Source organism: Bos indicus, chromosome 3 (assembly GCF_029378745.1).
Source record: "Bos indicus isolate NIAB-ARS_2022 breed Sahiwal x Tharparkar chromosome 3, NIAB-ARS_B.indTharparkar_mat_pri_1.0, whole genome shotgun sequence".
NCBI classification, from domain to species: Eukaryota; Metazoa; Chordata; class Mammalia; order Artiodactyla; family Bovidae; genus Bos; species Bos indicus.
This window is the reverse complement of record NC_091762.1, coordinates 51,841,658-51,861,414: the sequence shown is the minus strand read 5'-3', so window position 1 is coordinate 51,861,414 and position 19,757 is coordinate 51,841,658. Positions and strand designations below refer to the sequence as shown.

Below are 19,757 nucleotides of genomic sequence, written 5' to 3'. Positions count from 1 at the left end.
AAAGCTAGTGGAGGTGATAGAATTCCAGTTGAGCTATTTCAAATCCTAAAAGATGATGCTGTGAAAGTGCTGCACTCAATATGCCAGCAAATTTGGGAAACTCAGCAGTGGCCACAGGACTGGAAAAGGTCAGTTTTCATTCCAATCCCAAAGAAAGGCAATGCCAAAAAATGTTCAACTACCACACAATTGCACTCATCTCACATGCTAGCAAAGGAATGTTCAAAATTCTCCAAGCCAGGCTTCAACAGTACATTAACTGAGAACTTCCAGATGTTCAAGCTCAATTTAGAAAAGGCAGAGGAACCAGAGATCAAATTGCCAAAATCCACTGGATCATTGAAAAAGCAAGAGAGTTCCAGAAAAAACATCTACTTCTGCTTCATTGACTACGCCAAAGCCTTTGACTGTGTGGATCACAACAAATTGTGGAAAATTCTTAAAGAGGTGGGACTACTAGACCACCTTACCCGCCTCCTCAGAAATCTGTATGCAGGTCAGGAAGCAACAGTTAGAACCGGACTGGTTCCAAATGGGGAAAGGAGTACGTCAAGGCTGTATATTGTCACCCTGCTTATTTAACTTACATGCAGAACACATCATGTGAAATGCCAGGCTGGAATCAAGCTGGAATCAAGATTGCTGGGAGAAATATCAATAACTTCAGATACGAAGAAGACATCACCCTTATAACAGAAAGCAAAGAGGAATTAAAAATCTCTTGATGAAAGTGAAAGAGGAGAGTGAAAAATCTGGCTTAAAACTCGACATTCGGAAAACTAAGATCATGGCATCTTGTTCCATCACTTCATGGCAAACCGATGGGGAAACAATGGAAACAGTGACAGACTTTCTTTTCTCGGGCTCCAAAATCACTGCAGATGGTGACTGCAGCCATGAAATTAAAAGACGCTCCTTGGAAGAAAAGCTATGACCAAACTAGACAGCATATTAAAAAGCAGAGACATTACTTTGTCAATAAGGGTCAGCCTAGTCAAAGCTATGGTTTTTTCCAGTAGTCACATATGGATGTGAGAGTTAGACTGTAAAGAAAGCTGAGCACCGAAGAATTGATGGTGTTGGAGAAGACTCTTGAGATTCCCTTGGACTGCAAGGAGATCAAAGCAGAGAATCCTAAAGGAGATCAGTCTTGAACATCCACTGGAAGGACTGATGCCGAAGCTGAAGCTCAACACTTTGGCCACCTGATGTGAAGAACTGACTCATTGGAAAAGACCCTGATGCTGGGAAAGATTGAAGGCAGGAGGAGAAGGGGACAGCAAAGGATGAGATGGTTGGATGGCATCACCGACTTGATGGGTATGAGTTTGAGCAAGCTCCCAGAGTTAGTGATGGACAGGGAAGCCTGGCGTGCAGCAGTCCATGGGGTTGTAAAAAGTCAGACACAACTGAGAGACTGAACTGAACTGACCTGAGTAAAAATTGGCTTTTGGATTAAGCAATGCAGAAGTAACAAATATTTTTATTTATTTGTTTATATGTTGGCTGCACAGAGTCTTTGTTGTTGTGCTGGCTTCTTGAGTTGTGGCACATGGGCTCTAGAACCCTCAGGCTCAGTAGTTGTGATCCCTGGGCTTAGCTGCAGTATGTGGTATCTTAATTCCCTGACTGACAGAACCCAGATCCCCTGCATAAGGAGTGTAGAGTTTTATCCACTGGGCCACCAGGGAAGTGCCACAAATATTTTTATTTTTAGTGATGAATCAACTCCTATGTCTATATATATATTTTATGGCCTCCAAATTTCTATACAAAACCGTTTGTAAAATTAAAATTCTTTTCACTGTGAGTTCTGGGGATACTTATGACCTCATGGAAGACCAGAGAGATAGATTTCCTTTTGTTGAACATGATGATGGAAAGAAGAATGGGAACTTTAAAATGTCTTTTAGCTACATTCATGTGATATCTGACTTTAAACTAAAATGAATATTTCATGGAACTATGTTTGATGCTTTTCTTAAAAAAAGTCTCAGTCTTTTTTTGTGTGTGTGTGTGTGACCCCCGCCAGACTCCTCAGTCCATTGAATTCTCCGGGCAAGAATACTGGAGTGGGTTGCCATTTTCTTCTTCAGAGGATTTTCTGTACCCAGCAATCAAATCCAGGTTTCCTACATTGCAGGCAAATTCTTTACCATCTGAGCCACCAGGGAAGACCCCCAAAATGTAATTACAACTATTTCCACTTGTCATACAATATTCCTGTGATATCCAAGTCTTAAACTATACTTTCTTTTCAATATTTCAGAAGCTACTTTTCTCTATATGTCTTTCTATCACACGTTCCTGGCACATCTCAGTATTGGATAAAAGCAACTATCTTCTCCATTACAGTCGCCAATTTCTCAACTGTCTCAAATATGTCTTACTAACACACCTTTCCCTAGTCAGCTTTTTCTCCTGTTCTCTATAATTTTTTTTTTTTTTTTTAAGATTTATTTACTTCTTTGGCTGGCTGCACTGGGTCTTTGGGTCTTAGTTGTAGAACAAAGAATCTTTTTTTTTTTTAAGTTGCAGCATGCTCCTGCATTGGGAGCTCAGAGTCCTAGCCACTAGACCACCAGAGAAGTCCTCGTCTATGAAGAAATGAAAGTGTTAGTCACTCAGTCATGTCCATCTCTTTGCGACCCATGTACTACAGCCCACTAGCCTTCTGTCCATGAAATTCTCCGAGCAAGAATACTGGAGTGGGTAGTAGTTCCATTCTCAGGGATGGAACTGGAGAAGGCACTGGCAACCCATTCCAGTACTCTTGCCTGGAAAATCCATGGATGGAGGAGCCTGGTAGGCTGCGGTCCATGGCGTCGCTAAGAGTCGGACACGACTGAGCAACTTCACTTTCCTTTTTCCCTTTCATGCATTGGAGAAGGAAATGGCAACCCACTCCAGTGTTCTTGCCTGGAGAATCCCAGGGACGAGGGAGCCTGGTGGGCTGCCATCTATGGGATCGCACAGAGTTGGACACGACTGAAGCAACTTAGCAGCAGCAGCAGCAGGGATGGAACCTGCGTCTCCTACATTACAGGCAGATTCTTTACTGTCTGAGCCACCAGGGAAAACCTCCTAATTATTCTAAACCTTTTCACCTTCTTAAACCTCCTTCTTGCCTTCTCCCATATTCAGCCTGGATTGTGTTTCGAACTGTACAATAAACTTCCTACTCAAAATCTCTACTCATGTATCTTACAGGCACCCTGAATTCATCGCATTCAAAACTGCACCAATGCTCTTCCTTCCGTCTGAAACTTGCTCTCCCCTCCTACAATTCCTTTCTCAGTAAATGGTGCATTCCTTAAGCCAGAAACCCCAAATCATCTTTATGTCCAATCTAACACCAAATCCTGTGAAATATACTCCCAAATTAATTCATTCTCCATATTTTCATTTTGCAACCATTTTAAGTTATTTAAAAAATAAAAACTCAAATCTGGTTTTGTCACTCTCCCTACCCACCCCTACCCTTAATTCAAATTGGATTAAGGGCTAATGTACTCAAAGAGAATACACTTTAGAGCCTTCCAATACTTTGCACTCATTGTGCTTACTGTCTAGTGGGGAAAATAAGATATGAAATATAACAGTGGCTATATAAGTACAATCTAGTGATAAGTGCTATATAATTAAGTTGCAATGAGAGTGCCTTAAACCAAAAGATGTAATCTAGTGGAGGCCTCCTTGAGGAAGTGACTTTAGGTTGACACCTGAGTGTGGGATGGAAGGAAAAGAGAGAAGAGCTCATTACAGAAGCAAAGAGAGAGAGAGAGAGGAAACAAGGCATTTACCAAAAGGAGATGGTAATGGAGAGGGAGCACTGCAGGAGGGGAGGTTGGAGCTGAACATAGATAAATCACATAAGACTTTGTAGTTCATCTTAAGAGTTTTGATCTCTATCTTTAAATAATGGGAAATAATTGAATGGTTTTAAGAGTGTCAACATGATGAGATTTAGCTTTTCTAAAAAAGATCACTCAGGTTTCTCTGTGGAGTATGCTTTTATTCCTTCCACTGGTTCTCAGGAGAAGGAGAGCCAAAAACATGACAGTGAGCAAGATTTGCACTAAGTCATTCCTGGGTTTTATTTCCTTTGACCTCTCTTAGCTCTTTCATGGTGATGGTCACACCAGAGGTCTATACCTGGGTTACACCCTAAGTCTTACCTTTTTGCTGCATGATGAGATTTTATACAATAAAAACAAGTTCAGTTCAGTTCAGTTCAGTTGCTCAGTCATGTCTGACTCTTTGCAACCCTATGAACTGCAGCACGCCAGGCCTCCCTGTGCATCACCAACTCCTGGAGTTCACTCAGACTCACATCCATCGAGTCAGTGATGCCATCCAGCCATCTCATCCTCTGTCGTCCCCTTCTCCTCCTGCCCCCAATCCCTCCCAGCATCAGTCTTCTCCAATGAATCAAATCTTCGCATGAGGTGGCCAAAGTACTGGAGTTTCAGCTTTAGCATCATTCCTTCCAATGAACACCCAGGACTGGTCTCCTTTAGAATGGACTGGTTGGATCTCCTTGCAGTCCAAGGGACTCTAGAGTCTTCTACAACACCACAGTTCAAAGGCATCAATTCTTCAACACTCAGCTTTCTTACAGTCCAACTCTCACATCCATACATGACTACTGGAAAAACCATAGCCTTGACAAGTATTAAATCTAAATAAAGTAAATGCTGTGATATTAACTCTTTCATACAATTCTTGGTCATTGGGTTACTTGGAAACAAAGACTAAAACAAACAAGCAAAAAAAAAAAGAAAGACTTTCTTTGAGTAAGAGTCTTTCTAATGTAAAAATGCCTACAACTCATTATTTACGTTGCCCTCTAGTAGTTGTTACTTTCTTGTGAACACTTGGTCCTGATGACCTTTACTCTCACATAAAAGAGACTGAATCCCATGCAAGTTGTTAATGACCCTCAGATTTACGATTCAGGAAACTGGAGGTTGATTGGGTTTTGATGGGTTTATCAGGCAGTTCTCAGCTGTTTTTTCTCCTCCCCTCCCTCATCCACTCTTCAATCTAGGAATGAATACTAAGGAATTTAGAAACATTGTTTGCAATTGGATCCAAAGGCAACTACTGTGCTGAATACACTTTTCGAATTCACTCCCACAAATAATGAGGAGGTACGGACTGGCCAAGACTCTCAAAATCCACACTGTCTCCTTACCCAGCTGTTGTGAAATAGATCATTAAGTGCCATTTTAAACCCAAAGAGCTCATGTTGGCTCCAACTTCAGCTTTTACCAAATGCTAAACACTCACTACTTTCAAGAGAATGGAGTTTTGGGGAGGGTGGAAGGAAAAGTATGAAAAGCAATGAAAACACCACAAGTCGAAACTCATGTATCCTCATGACAACATGGAAGCTAATCCGTTGATTTGTTTTGACGGTACACGCCTTTAGGGCGGCGCTCCTACTCCTATATCCTTAGCTCTCTGTACCGGGCCTGGCTCTCAGGAGGAAGCAAGCGATCAGCAAACTTGCACTTGGTGCGTGAACCACCCAGGCCCAGCCGAGGACCTCGGAGCTCAGACATCAGGCACCCTTCCAGTGGTCAGGAGCCAGTCTGAGTCACGTGACGTGCTCCAGCCAATGGGCCCGCCGCCGGTGGAGCGTCGCGGATAAAGGCGCCTGTCACTGCCGGCTAGCGGCCGCCATTGGGGTGAGAGCTGGCGGCGACGGACTGTGGAGAACTGCTTCCCTGGACCGCTTCATCTTGTGCAAGCTGAAAGGAGCGATCCGAGAAGTCCTTTCCACAAGGGGTAAGGGAACCCCAGCGGGAAGCACTACTCTGGAATCCAGGCCCTCGCTGTCACCCTGGGTATGGAGTAACCGTTGTTTTTTTTTTTTCCCCCCCTCTCCTCCCCTCCCCCATCAACATTGTGCGACAGTAAAGGCAGTTAGAGAGGCCATCCCTGTGTGTGGCTGCAGCCCAGGTGAGCTGCCAGTTCCTTTCTTTTGGTCTTCCCAGCGGCAAGCTCCTTGCCCCATTGGACCTCTAAAAAAAAAATTTTTTTTTTTTTTTGGCTTTTCTCTTAAACGCTTGGTTCTTTTTTTTTTTTTTCTTTCCCTAAGGAAGGAGTGGGAAAAGGGAGGTTGAGCGAGGGGTTAGGGGTCTAGTTGTGCAACCTCCTCCCATTTTGAAAAACACTCATGTTCTTTGTAGTTCTCGTACGTCTTGGATTGGTGGAGCGCTGCTGGTACTGTAGTTTCGTGAATGCAGGAGAGAGCAAAGAGCTTTAGATGTAGCTGACGTTTTAGTTGTGTTTATTCTGGGTGTCATCATTTGGGACAGGAGATTTCCCGTCCTTGATTCATTAATTCATTCACGTTAAGTTATCAAGTAAACCCTTGGAACATATTAAAGCCTCTGTTGGGTGTTGTGGAATGTGGAGATGGGCCTGGCTTCAAGGCGCTGCGTTGTGTTAAGAATTAAAATGAGGTATGTACAGGGTGCTTTGGGACCTGTGGGAAGCGCCCTTATGGTTGGAAGGCAGCAGGGGAGGCTTCTGGGTAGGGGATTACTGATCTGGGTCTTGAGACCAATAGAAGTTAGTCTAAAGAGTAAGGGGAGCTCTGATGAGGAGAAATTTTCCAGAGGCTTGGACATTGTGTGAGTACAAAGTAGGGTGGGACAGTGGAGAAGGGCAGATTTTTGAATGTGGCTGGCACCATGTTGGGAGAGTAGCAAGAGATGAGTCTAGTGAGGTAGGCAAGGGGCTGTAAGAGGATTTGTCTTGTATCATGAAAGGCTGTGGGTTGAACGGTATGATCTTAAGTGGCTGAACAAAAAAATCAAAACATCCCCATTGCATTAATTCAGGTGGGAGATTATAAGTGATTGAAGGAAGGAAGTGGTTTAGAGATAGAAAATAGGAACACTTAAATATATTCTGAATATGTAAATTTATATTCAAATAAATTGTTTAGAGGTATTTGATACCATGAAGAGTCTGAGAACTGCAAAAAGGGAGTAAACAAGACCTCGGGGATATTAATGGGTTAAAGAAGATGAGATTATAATTCCTTTGAAATTCTAATCTGACCCACCTATTTGTTCTCTTAGCACCCTCTTCTTATCTCCATCGCAGCGATAATTATATGTATCCTGTTGTAATTGCCTGTTTGTAGATCTTTGTGAAGAGATTATTGTATCCCCATTTCCTAGCTCAATCCACCATTGTAGGCACTTTGTAGATATTTAATAAGTGAACAAACAGAATCTGGGGAAAGTGGTATCCTGGAAACCAGCAAAGAGTTTAAAGAGAATCACAATAGACTGGTGACAGATATAGCTGAGAGGTCAAGTAAGGTATAAGATTCAAAAAAGTATCCATTGGATTAAACAAGTAAATATGGTAAGTATTAACTTTAGTGTAAGGGCAGTTTTGGGCATCGCTTGTCAGCTAGTAAAGAATCCGCCTGCAATGCGGGAGACCTGGGTTCGATCCCTGGGTTGGGAAGATCCCCTGGAGAAGGAAAAGGCAACCCACTCCAGTATTCTGGCTTGGAGAATTCCAGGGACTATAGAGTCCATGGGGTTGCAAAGAGTCGGACACGACTGAGTGACTTTCACTTCACAAGGGCAGTTTTAGAGGAATGGCAGGAAAAAGTCATGTTTGAGGTAGGGAGTAAAAATATCATTTTTCAAGGTGCTCTGATGTGAGATACAGAAGAGAAGATAGAGACCCCAAGGACAGAATAGGATCAAGAGTGGAATTTTTAAAAATTGAGAAAGTTTGTCTGGATGGTAAGCTAGTATAGAAATACTTAAGATGCAGGCAAAAGAGAGCAAGTGTTATTATAGAGTATCTGGGGAAAGAGTTCAGACAAGAAAATTGAGGGACAAGCAGATGAGAGGATTGAATTGTTGTGAAGAATATACATCATCTACAAATCACCGTTTGACCTTATTAAATAAAGCCTGAAGAAACCATTTTCTCCCTTGAACTGGAGATGTCTAGTTTGAAAGTCAGTATTTGAGCTCATCACAAGGGCAGATTACTTTTGACCTGAGTCCTAGAGGCATCAAGGTTCAAAATCCAAACTCTGCACCACACCCCCCCCCCACCCATTACCATCACTTTTATTCAGGATATACAGGAGATAAGAGTGTTTGAAAAAAAACTAAGGATTAAGCAGCCTTTCACAAACCTAATAAAGACAGAAAGCCCAAATACAAAAAAATAATGCTTTGAGGGATATAACACCAGAGGTGTATAAGCAAAAATAAAATAGGGAAGGAAAGATAGCTTAAATTTAAGGTATACAGTGTAATGATTTGCTTTACATACATCATGAACTGATTATCACAATACATTTAGTAAACATCCATAATCTCATATAGGTACAAAATTCAATGGAAAAAAAAATTTTATTTTCATGATGAGAACTCTTAACAGAATCCAAGTTCTTTATGCTGTACTGCTTCCTTGCATATGTGAGATCTATGAACTCAACCAGAAGTGTCACCATACAACAAAATAACTTATTCTCTGACATTTATCAAAATAGAAAATATTTTTAAACAATCTTTATTCAAAGCATCAAAAAATTTCAACTCTATTTTAAATTGAGAAGTAAGTGTGAAAAAAGTTTCTAAAAGGATACACAAGTTGCTAAGAGTTTAAGGAGGGGCATCTGGTTAACTGGAGGACAAAAATGGGAAACTGTTGTGTACTGTTCAAACCATGTGGATGTTAAAATTCAAATAAACTTCATTTTTATGAAATCCATAAATGGTATATTGTCTTAAGAATTTCTCCAGAATTCCCAAGGTTATTTTATAATGGGCAAAATGGATCTGATTTTCAGGCAACTTGACCATGGAACCATAGAAAGATTGACAAGGTGGTGCTACATTATTTTGTGATTATCAGAATAAATCAGAATTCATAATCATTTATGATACATTGTCTTTTGAGCAGTTGTGATTGGTGGTTGTTAACACTCAATTCTTAAGTGATATGAGATTTCATCTGCCCATGCTATCTATATATCTTTGTAGAAATATATCCATGAGTAAAAAATGTTTTAAAAAGAGAAATAAAATGACAACTCATCATAAACATTAGAAACAACAGTGAATTTTCACATAGGCAGAATAGGTTACAATTTATGCATAGTTGCCAGCAGACTTGTAAGTCCATAGTTCACTGTGTTGAAGTATAAGTGATTTTAGAGAAGAGTGGTTACCTTAAACTAACCAATCTATTTAAGTGACAAATTACTTCTGACACCTTACTGATTGTGACCTACCATTATGTCAATTACGGTAAATCTTTTGGAGGCTCTGTTGCTAGACCATTACGCTGGAATTTTCTGTTTACTCATAGTTATTAAGAGTAAAAGCTGGAAAGAATAAACATCTTCAGAGAATGTAAAATAAAATTGACAGCTATCTGACAGAAATTTGCCAGTTATTTTTTAAAGCCACATCAGATCAGATCAGATCAGTCGCTCAGTCGTGTCTGACTCTTTGCGACCCCATGAATCACAGCATGCCAGGCCTCCCTGTCCATCACCAACTCCCGGAGTTCACTCAGACTCATGTCCATCGAGTCAGTGATGCCATCCAGCCATCTCATCCTCTGTCGCCCCCTTCTCCTCCTGCCCCCAATCCGTCCCAGCATCAGAGTCTTTTCCAATGAGTCAGCTCTTCACATGAGGTGGTCAAAGTACTGGAGTTTCAACTTCAGCATCAGTCCTTCCATTGAACACCCAGGACTGAACTCCTTTAGGATGGACTGGTTGGATCTCCTTGCAGTCCAAGGGACTCTCAAGAGTCTTCTCCAACACCACAGTTCAAAAGCATGAATTCTTCGGCACTCAGCTTTCTTCACAGTCCAACTCACATCCATATATGACCACTGGAAAAACCATAGCCTTGACTAGATGGACCTTTGTTGGCAAAGTAATATCTCTGCTTTTCAATATACTATCTAGGTTGGTCATAACTTTCCTTCCAAGGAGTAAGCGTCTTTTAATTTCATGGCTGCAGTCACCATCTGTAGTGATTTTGGAGCCCAGAAAAATAAAGTCTGACACTGTTTCCACTGTTTCCCCATCTATTTCCCATGAAGTGATGGGACCAGATGCCATAATCTTTGTTTTCTGAATGTTGAGCTTTAAGCAAACTTTTCACTCTCCACTTTCACTTTCATCAAGAGGCTTTTGAGTTCCTCTTCACTTTCTGCCATAAGGGTGGTGTCATTTGCATATCTGAGGTTATTGATATTTCTCCTGGCAATCTTGATTCCAGCTTGTGTTTCTTCCAGTCCAGCGTTTCTCATGATGTACTCTGCATAGAAGTTAAATAAGCAGGGTGACAATATACAGCCTTGACGTACTCCTTTTCCTATTTGGAACCAGTCTGTTGTTCCATGTCCAGTTTTAACTGTTGCTTCCTGACCTGCATACAGATTTCTCAAGAGGCAGGTCAGGTGGTCTGGTATTCCCATCTCTTTCAGAATTTTCCACAGTTTATTGTGATCCACACAGTCAAAGGCTTTGGCATAGTCAGTAAAGCAGAAATAGATGTTTTTCTGGAACTCTCTTGCTTTTTCCATGATCCATCGGATGTTGGCAATTTGATCTCTGGTTCCTCTGCCTTTTCTAAAACCAGCTTGAACATCAGGAAGTTCATGGTTCACGTATTGCTGAAGGCTGGCTTGGAGAATTTTGAGCATTACTTTACTAGCGTGTGAGATGAGTGCAATTGTGCAGTAGTTTGAGCATTCTTTGGCATTGCCTTTCTTTGGGATTGGAATGAAAACTGACCTTTTCCAGTCCTGTGGCCACTGCTGAGTTTTCCAAATTTGCTGGCATATTAAGTGCAGCACTTTTACAGCATCATCTTTCAGGATTTGGAATAGCTCCACTGGAATTCTATCACCTCCACTAGCTTTGTTCATAGTGATGCTTTCTAAGGCTCACTTGACTTCACATTCCAGGATGTCTGGCTCTAGGTCAGTGATCACACCATCGTGATTATCTGGGTCGTGAAGATCTTTTGAGCTCCTTTTAAAAAGTTTTTAAATAAGGAACAAGATATGGATTGGCTTCCCCAGTGGCTCAGCTGGTAAAGAACTTGCCTGCCAGTGCAAGAGATGCAAGTTCTATCCCTGGGTCAGGAAGATCCCCTGGAGAAGAAAATGGCATCCCACTGCAGTATTCTTGCCTGGGAAATCCCATGGACAGAAGAGCCTGGTGGGCTACAGTCCATGGGGTCGCAAAGAGTATAAGCACACACAGGGGACCCTGGTGGTCCACTGGTTAGGACTGTCACTGCTGAGGGCTGAGGTTCATCCCCGGTAGAGGCTGAACTAAGACCTCACAAGCCTTGTGAGGAAAAAAACAGAGAACTAACATAACTTTGAACACTAAGACTGGGATAATTATAAAGCAGTTTTATTAAGGGGATAATTCCTAGTCCTCTATTGCTGGATAGTTTCACCTCACACTAGAAACCAGGACCTCCAGCCAAGTAATGCAGAGCACTTCTGAGATAATTATCAGATTACCAAATATTAGCTATTGTTTTGCCCAGTGATGATTATCAGAGCTTTTGTCCATGGTCAGTCCATCTGCAGCATTAAGTAACAATGTACTTTATTATTAAAGATCGCTGATATAGAAAAATGGATAAAATAGTACAAAGGAACCCTGTATAACACCAACAATGTCAACGTTTTTTCTGTTTGCTTGTCTATATAGGTTTTTCTCCCAAATCTTTAAACATTTCACAAATGTTACTATTCACACGGAAGTTTTTATTTATTTTTTAACTGAAGGATAATTGCTTTACAGAATTTTGTTCATTTCTGCCAAACATCAGCATGAATCAGCCATAGGTATACATATGTCCCCTCCCTCTTGAACCTCTCTCCCATCTCCCTCCCCATCCCAGCCCTCTAGTGTTGTTACAGAGCTGCTGTTTGAGTCCCTGAGCCATACAGCAAATTCCCATTCGGTATCTATTTTACATAAGGTACTCTCTCCGTACATCTCACCCTCTCCTCTCCCCTGCTCCCAACCCACGTCCATAAGTCGGTTCTCTGTCTGTCTCCACTGCTGCCCTGCAAATTTCAGCAGTATCATCTTTCTAGATTCCATATATATGCATTAGTACATGGTATTTTTCTTTCTCTTTCTGACTTACTTCACTCTGTATAATAGACTGTAGGTTTATCTACCTCATTAGAACTGACTCAAATGCATTTCTTTTTATGGCTGAGTAATATTCCATTGTATATATATACCACAGCTTCTTTATCCATTCATCTGTCAATGGACATCTAGGTTGCTTCCATGTTCTAGCTGTTGTAAATAGTGCTGCAGTGAACATTGGAGTACATGTGTCTTTTTCAATTTTGGTTTCCTCAGGGTGTGTGCCTAGTAGTGGGATTGCTGGGTCATATGGTGGTTTTATTTCTAGCTTTTTAAGGAACCTCCATACTGTCTTCCATAGCAGTTATATCAGTTTACATTCCCACCAACAGTGCAAGAGGTTTCCCTTTTCTCTACACCCTCTCCAGCATTTATTATTTATTGTTGTAGACTTTTTGGTGATGGCCATTCTGACTGGTATGAGGTGACATCTCATTGTAGTTTTGATTTGCAGTTCTCTAATAACGAGCAGTGTTGAGCATCTTTTCATGTGTTTGTTAGCCATCTATATGTCGTCTTTGGAGAAATGTCTGTTTAGGTCTTTTTCCCACTTTTTGACTGGGTTATTTGTTTTTCTTGTATTGTATGAGTTGCTTGTATATTTTGGAAATTAATCCTTTGTGAGTTGTTGCACTTGTTATTATTTTCTCCCATTATGAAGATTGTCTTTTTACCTCCTTTATAGTTTCCTTTGCTGTGTAAAAGCTTTTAATTTTAGGTCCCACTTGTTTATTTTTGTTTTTATTTCCATTACTATAGGAAGTGGGTCGCAGAGGAACTTGCTTTGATTTATGTCATCAAGTGTTCTGCTTATGTTTTCCTCTAAGAGTTTTATAGTTTCTGGTCTTACATTTAGGTCTTTAATCCATTTTGAGTTTATCTTTGTGTATGGTGTTAGGAAATGCTCTAATTTGAGTCTTTTACATGTAGCTGTCCAGTTTTTCCAGCACCACTTATTGAAGAGGCTGTCTTTGCCCCATTGTATATTCTTGCCTCCTTTGTCAAAGATAAGGTTCCCATAGGTGTGTGGCTTTATTTCTGGGCTTTCTATCTTGTTCTTGTGGTCTATATTTCTGTTTTTGTGCCAGTACCATACTGTCTTGATGGCTGTAGCTTTGTAGTATAGTCTGAAGTCAGGAAGGTTGATTCCTTCAGCTCCGTTCTTTGTTTCCAGCTCCATTCTTCTTTCTCAAAATTGCTTTGGTTATTCAGGGTCTTTTGTGTTTTCATATGAATTGTGAAATTTTTTGTTCTAGTTCTGTGAAAAATGCCATTGGTAATTTGATAGGGATCAAGTTGAATCTGTAGATTGCATTTGGTAGTACAGTCATGTTCACATTATTTATTCTTCCAACCCAGGAACATGGAATATCCCCATCTGTTATTGTTGTCTCTAATTTCCTTCATCAGTGTCTTATAATTTTCTGTCTACAGTTCTTTTGTATCCTTAAGTAGGTTTATTCCTAGGTATTTTATACTTTTTGTTGCAGTGGTCACACTAAAATTTTTGAGCATGTATTTAAGGTAAACTTTTTTCCCTTACATAATTGTCCTACTGTTCTCACACCTATTGAACCAATTCCCTCATTGTCCCCAGAAATGTCTTTTTTTTTTTTTTTTAACTACACCCTACAGCACACAGGATCTTAATTTCCCAACCAGGGTTGAACCTGTGCAGCCTGCAGTGGAAGTGTGGAGTCTTAACTGCTGGACCTCCAGGGAAGTCCTCAAAAATGTCTTTAATAGTTGCTTCAAACCAAAATTTGACATAGGGTAGTAAGTTGAGTTCAGTAATTATGTCTTAATTCAGAGCAGTTCCTAATTTTCTTTAAGTCTTGAGTTTTTATAAAAAGCTAGGCCATTTGTCTTATAAAATCTTCCATATTATAAATTTGTCTCATGATTTTTGTTTTATTCTAGCAGGTGTCAAAAAACTTCTCTGCTGTGATGGCAGTGTTCTATAGCTGCACTGTCGCATACAGTAGGCACTAGGAATATGTGGCTATTAAGCACTTCTAATGCAGTTGAATTTTTAGAAAACTAATTAATTTTTTGGCTGCACTGGGTCCTTATTGCTGTACATAGTCTCAGTAATTGTGGTACATGGGCTTAGTTGCCCCAAGGCATGTGGGATCTTCCCAACCAGGGATTGAACCCATGTCCCCTGCATTGTCAGGCAGATTGTCAACCACTGGACCACCAGGGAAGTCCCGAGGCTAAATTTTTAATCTTGGTAATTTTGGTTAATTTAAATTTAAAGTTACATATGGCTAGAGGCTATCATACTGGACAGCACAGCTGTAGCCATTGAATTTTCTGTTACAAAAATGTTAAATCTACAAGCTTGTTACACATTTTTGGCAAAAATTCTTTATAGATGCTATGTAGACTGTATTTTGTCTTGTCTGGACATATATATATGTGTATGTGTATGTGTATGTGTGTGTGTCTTTATCCCAATACATAGTATTTAAGTCTTTACTAGTTCGTACTGTTTTCCTAAATAATACAAAAGCCTCAGTTTTGGATTTGACTAATTTGGTACAGATGTCTGATTAAAATACAATTAAGAAGATGTGGACAAGTGTTGAAATAAAATGGTCATATGAGGAAGTGGTATGAGTAGTTATGGGTGTATTGGATGCAAAAGGGAACAATTTTAAGTGTTGCTAGCCATTACAGATACTACAGAGGAGTCTGGGGAGATAACTGAGGAAGGCCAGTGAGGGATTTGGACTATTTCAAAATATTTTAGTGATCTTGGGAGAGCAGTTTCAAAAGAGAGCTGGAGAAATCGGATGGATGTATTTGACCTTCACAAAATTTTTTGCACCCAAGGGTTTTTTTGTTTGTTTGTTTGGTTTTTTTAGAGCAGCTTTAGGTTCACAGCAAAATTGAAATATACAGAGATTTCCCATGTATTTCCTGCCCCAACACATGCATAGTCTCTTGTTAGGAGCATCCTGAAACAAAATGGTATATTTGTTACAGTAGATGAACCATTTTGTTCATCTCTGTACTTTTCAATTTTGTTGACACAACATTATAATTTAAAATCTGATGTTTGCATTAGGGTTCACTCTTTGTGTTATTCTTCCTAAGGATTTGGGCAAATGTATAATGGCATGTATCCATCATTATGGTATCATACAGAGTATTTTCATTACCGTAAAAATTCTCTGCTCCGTTTTTTTCATCCTTTTCTCTCCCTGCCTCCTGGCAACCACTGAGGTTTTTACTGTCTCCATAGTTTTACCTTTTCCAGAATGTCATATGTTGTTGTTGTATTTAATATTCCTTTATGTCTTTTTGTGGTTATATAAATCGTTTCTTTTTAGCACTAAGTAATATTCCATTGTCTGACTGTTGCTTCACAGTTTATCCATTCTCCTGCTGAGGAACATCTTTATTGCTCCCAAGTTTTGGTAATTATGTATAAAGCTACTGCATGCAGATTTTTGTATGGAAAGGTGTTTTTAAGGAAAATAATTTTAAGATGCTGATTAGAACGTGTTTGTGGGCAGAGATATCAGCAGAAGTTAATAACAGATAAACACATAGAAAATGAAACCTTAAGACAAAGCAGGAAGCAGAACCATGTGTTGCATAATCTTTATTTAAGTAGAGGAAAGCCTTCATAAACATAATAAAAAAGAAACATACAATAATGGAGATAAAGGAATAATGAAACAATAGGTTTCTGGGAAAAGGGAAAGAAGATCCTTATGGAAGAGAGGTGAGGCACTTATGAAATAAGAGGAAATGGACTAGGGAATAAAAGAAACCAAGAGATTAATGTTTAAATAAAGTTTCTTATAAACTGAGATCATTTGCAAATGGAGATAGTGAGTCTGAGGTGTTTTTTTTGACTGTCATGTCCCAGTTGTAGCATGTGGGGTCTTAGTTCCCTGACCAGGGCTCAAACCCATGCCCCCTGCATTGGGAGCCCAGAATCTTAGCCACTGGACCACCAGGGAAGCCCTGAGGCTGAGATTTTGAGGAGTGGAACAAATTTGAGAACGGTGTTTTATAATTGATATACATTCATTCATTCATTATTATTATTATTATTTTGAAGACAGATTCCTGAGCAGCAGGAACTTAGATGTAAAACATTCTTGATTTCTCTCCCCACTTTTCCCTATATAAACAAGTCACATCTGCTCTATCTCTAATATAAAATTGAACCTGAACACTTTAATTCAGCATATGTGGGCTCTGTCTTATGCATTGAATCAATGCAAACAAGGTCCATAAGCTGAAACAGCATTTACATTTTGGGGATTAGGGGGAGGGTTGGATTGGAAGACTGACAGTGACAAGTGGGTAAACATAATAGTAGTGAAGAGGGTATTAGCTGATAAATTAGAGCTAGGGAGGAGCTAGTTAAGTATGCCTATTTAAAATGAGAATGTGAAGGAAAAGTCACTCTAAGGAGCTGACAATTTTGAATAGATCTAGAAGAAGAGCATTTCAAGCAGAGTGTAAAGGCCCAAAGACTGGAACTGGCTTGATGCAAAGAAGTGAAAAAGAGATTGAGCTGGGAGAGTAGGAAAGGAGGTGGAAGGAACAATGAACCAGACCTTGGAAGGTTTCAGCTCAGTCTGGCGGTGATGGTGTTAGTCTGTTAAAGGATGATCACGGGTTAGGGTCATAGTGGTGGAAGAAGTGAGAATTTGAGATTTATTTTGGAGGAGGAATCATCAGAGAAATAAAATCACAGTGAGATCCCATCTTACACCCACCAGAATAGCTAAAATGCAAGCTGTCCATAATAGCAAATACAAAGATATGGAATAACTGGAAATTTTAGACTATTGTTGTGTATATAAATTGGTACGTTTTGGAAAACTGGTGGTATCTACTAAGGTTGAACATATACATAACCTTTGTCCCAACAATTTTACTTCTGGGTTTATACCCAACATAAGGCATGTACATATACACTAAAGCATTTCATGGCATTATTTGTCATAGTTAAATATTGGAAAACCTAAAAGTCCCAATAGGAATGGATAAATTTTGATATGATTTTACAATAGAATACAACAGGCAAAAACATAGATAAATCTCAAAAACAATATTGGTAAAAAAGCCAGACACAATGTAATACATAGTAAACAATACTATATTTATGTAAAATTCAAAAAACAGTCACAATTTAATGTATGGGGATAGAAGTCATCTTAGTGGTTATCTGTGGAGAAGGAGGATGTAGTGATTTGGGTATTCAAAAGGTAGGCTACCTTTAAATAATTGCAAAGCCAGGATAAGAGCCAGTTTCAGTTGCAACACTGAAATAGCACCTTCTTTCTTTTCAATGACTTTATTGAGTTCTAGTGCATATTTGTATAAGATGAGAAAAGTGAAATGATGAGATAAAATTGTAAGACTGATAATAATCTCCAAGTTAATTCATTTTAGTGTAGTGGTTCTTTTGCTTAGTGGCTCAGTCATGTCCGACTCTTTGGGACCCCATGGACTATAGCATGCCATGCTCTTCTGTCCATGGGGATTCTCCAGGAAAGAATACTGAAGTGGGTTGCTGTGCCCTCCTCCAGGGAAGCTTCCCAACCCAGGGATCAAACCCAGGTCTCCCTCATTGCAGGCAGATTCTTTACTGTCTGAGCCACCAGGGACCCCCAAGAATACTGGAGTGAGTAGCCTATCCCTTCTCCAGGGGATCTTCCTGACTCAGGAATCGAACTGGGGTCTCCTGCGTTGCAGATGGATTCTTTACCAGTGGAGCTACCAGGGAAGCCCCAGTAATGTTCTTAATCTTAACTATATATCAGAATGTCCAGGGAACTTAAAAAAGAAGTAAAACTGATTCTCAAGCCATATCTCCAGGCGTTGGGACCTAGAACTGGGTTTATTTAGATACACATTCTGTAGACAGTGATTCTCTGAAAAGGCAAGACGGCCTTGGGAGAAATACACTCCACAGACAGTGGGTGGGCCATCTCAGAAGGCCATTGGTATTTTTTAAAATGATCCACAGTGCCTCACACCCATTACAATGGCTACTGCTGCTGCTGAGTCACCTCAGTCATGTCCGACTCTGTGCGACCCCATAGACGGCAGCCCACCAGGCTCCCCTGTCCCTGGGATTCTCCAGGCAAGAACACTGGAGTGGGTTTTACAATGGCTACTATTAATCAAAAGAACAGAAAATAGCACATGTGAGGATGTGGAGAAATTGGAACCCTTAAATGGTAGGAATGTAAAACAGTGCTGCTGCTGTAGAAAACAGTATGGGATTCCTCAAAAAATTAAAAATTTCCATACGATCTAGCAATTCCACATCTGCACTTGTGGGGATATATCCATACAAATTGAAAGCAGTGTCTTGAAGAGGTATTTATTTGTTGTTTAGTCACTAAGTCGTGTCCGACTCTTTTTGCAACCCCATGGACTGTAGCTCACCGGGCTTCTCTGTCCATGGGATTTCCCAGGCAAGAATACTGGAGTGGGTTGCCATTTCCTTCTCCAGGGGATCTTCCTGACCCAAGGACTGAACCTGCATCTCCTGCATTGGCAGGTGGATTCTTTACCAGTGAGCCACTTGGGAAACCCATATGTTTTTCTTATAGCAGCACTATTCACAATAACCAGAAGGTGGAAATTACTCAAGTGTCTGTCAATGAATGAATGGAGAAACAGAATGTGTATACATACAATGGGATATTATTATTAAGATGAAGGAAATTCTTACACATGCTACAATATGGATGAACCTCAGACCTTATGCTAAGATAGATAGTGAAGTGAAAGTCACTCACTCGTGTCCGACTTTTTGCAACCCCGTGGACTATACAGTCCATGAAATTCTCCAGGCCAGAATGCTGGAGTGGGTACCCTTTCCCTTCTCCAGGGAATCTTCCCAACCCAGGGATCGAACCCAGGTCTCCTGCATTACAGCGGGTTCTTTACCAGCTGAGCCACCATAAGCAAGTCACAAAAAGACAAATACTATGTGATTGTACTTATATGAGATTACTGGAGTAGTCACATTAATAGAAACAGAAAATTAAAACAGTGGTTGCCAGGGGCTGGACAGAGGGGAGATTTAGGAATTGTTTAATGCATATAGTATGGAGTTTCAGTTTTGTGAGATAAACAAGTTCTGGAGATAAGTTGCTCAAAAATATGAAAATACTTAATGCTTTTGAACAGTACACTTAAAAAGAGTTAAGATAGTAAATTTTACGCTGTATGTATTTTGCCACAATTCTACAGCAAGAGTTGAAAACTAACACTGCTTTAATGCAATATTTGTGTATGTGTGTGTGCATATACTGGCTAAATGTTAACACTGATCTCTAAAAATGGACAATTTATTTAATAATCATACTTTTCATTTTGCTGATACACTTGGTAGTACCTTTGCTCTTTTATCCTTAAAGTAGTAATGTTGTCTAGGGATGTTAGATACCATCTCTCTGAAATATTCATGAAGCTCTAAACTATTCTATGTTAGTTGTAATATGCGCTGAACAGTAGCATTTTAACATTAGTCATTTTTCTTCCTAATAATTCACTTTTAAAATAAATCACT

At 40.0% G+C, this 19,757-nt stretch overlaps 1 protein-coding gene across 6 annotated transcripts in view; it reads left to right on the top strand.

Moving 5' to 3' along the window:
- The first annotated feature begins 5,643 nt into the window (after positions 1 to 5,643).
- The window catches only part of BRDT (bromodomain testis associated), a 57,299-nt gene continuing 43,185 nt past the window's right edge, over positions 5,644 to 19,757 (top strand). For 2 of the 6 annotated variants that reach the window (XM_070786127.1, XM_070786124.1), the window contains exon 1: positions 5,644 to 5,793. The gene's annotated coding sequence lies outside the window, so the exon portion shown is untranslated. Of the gene's footprint in view, positions 5,853 to 5,930; positions 5,968 to 6,880; positions 7,390 to 19,757 lie in introns of those variants that run through there. The other 4 variants (XM_070786126.1, XM_070786122.1, XM_070786125.1 and 1 more) reach the window with 3 other exon arrangements.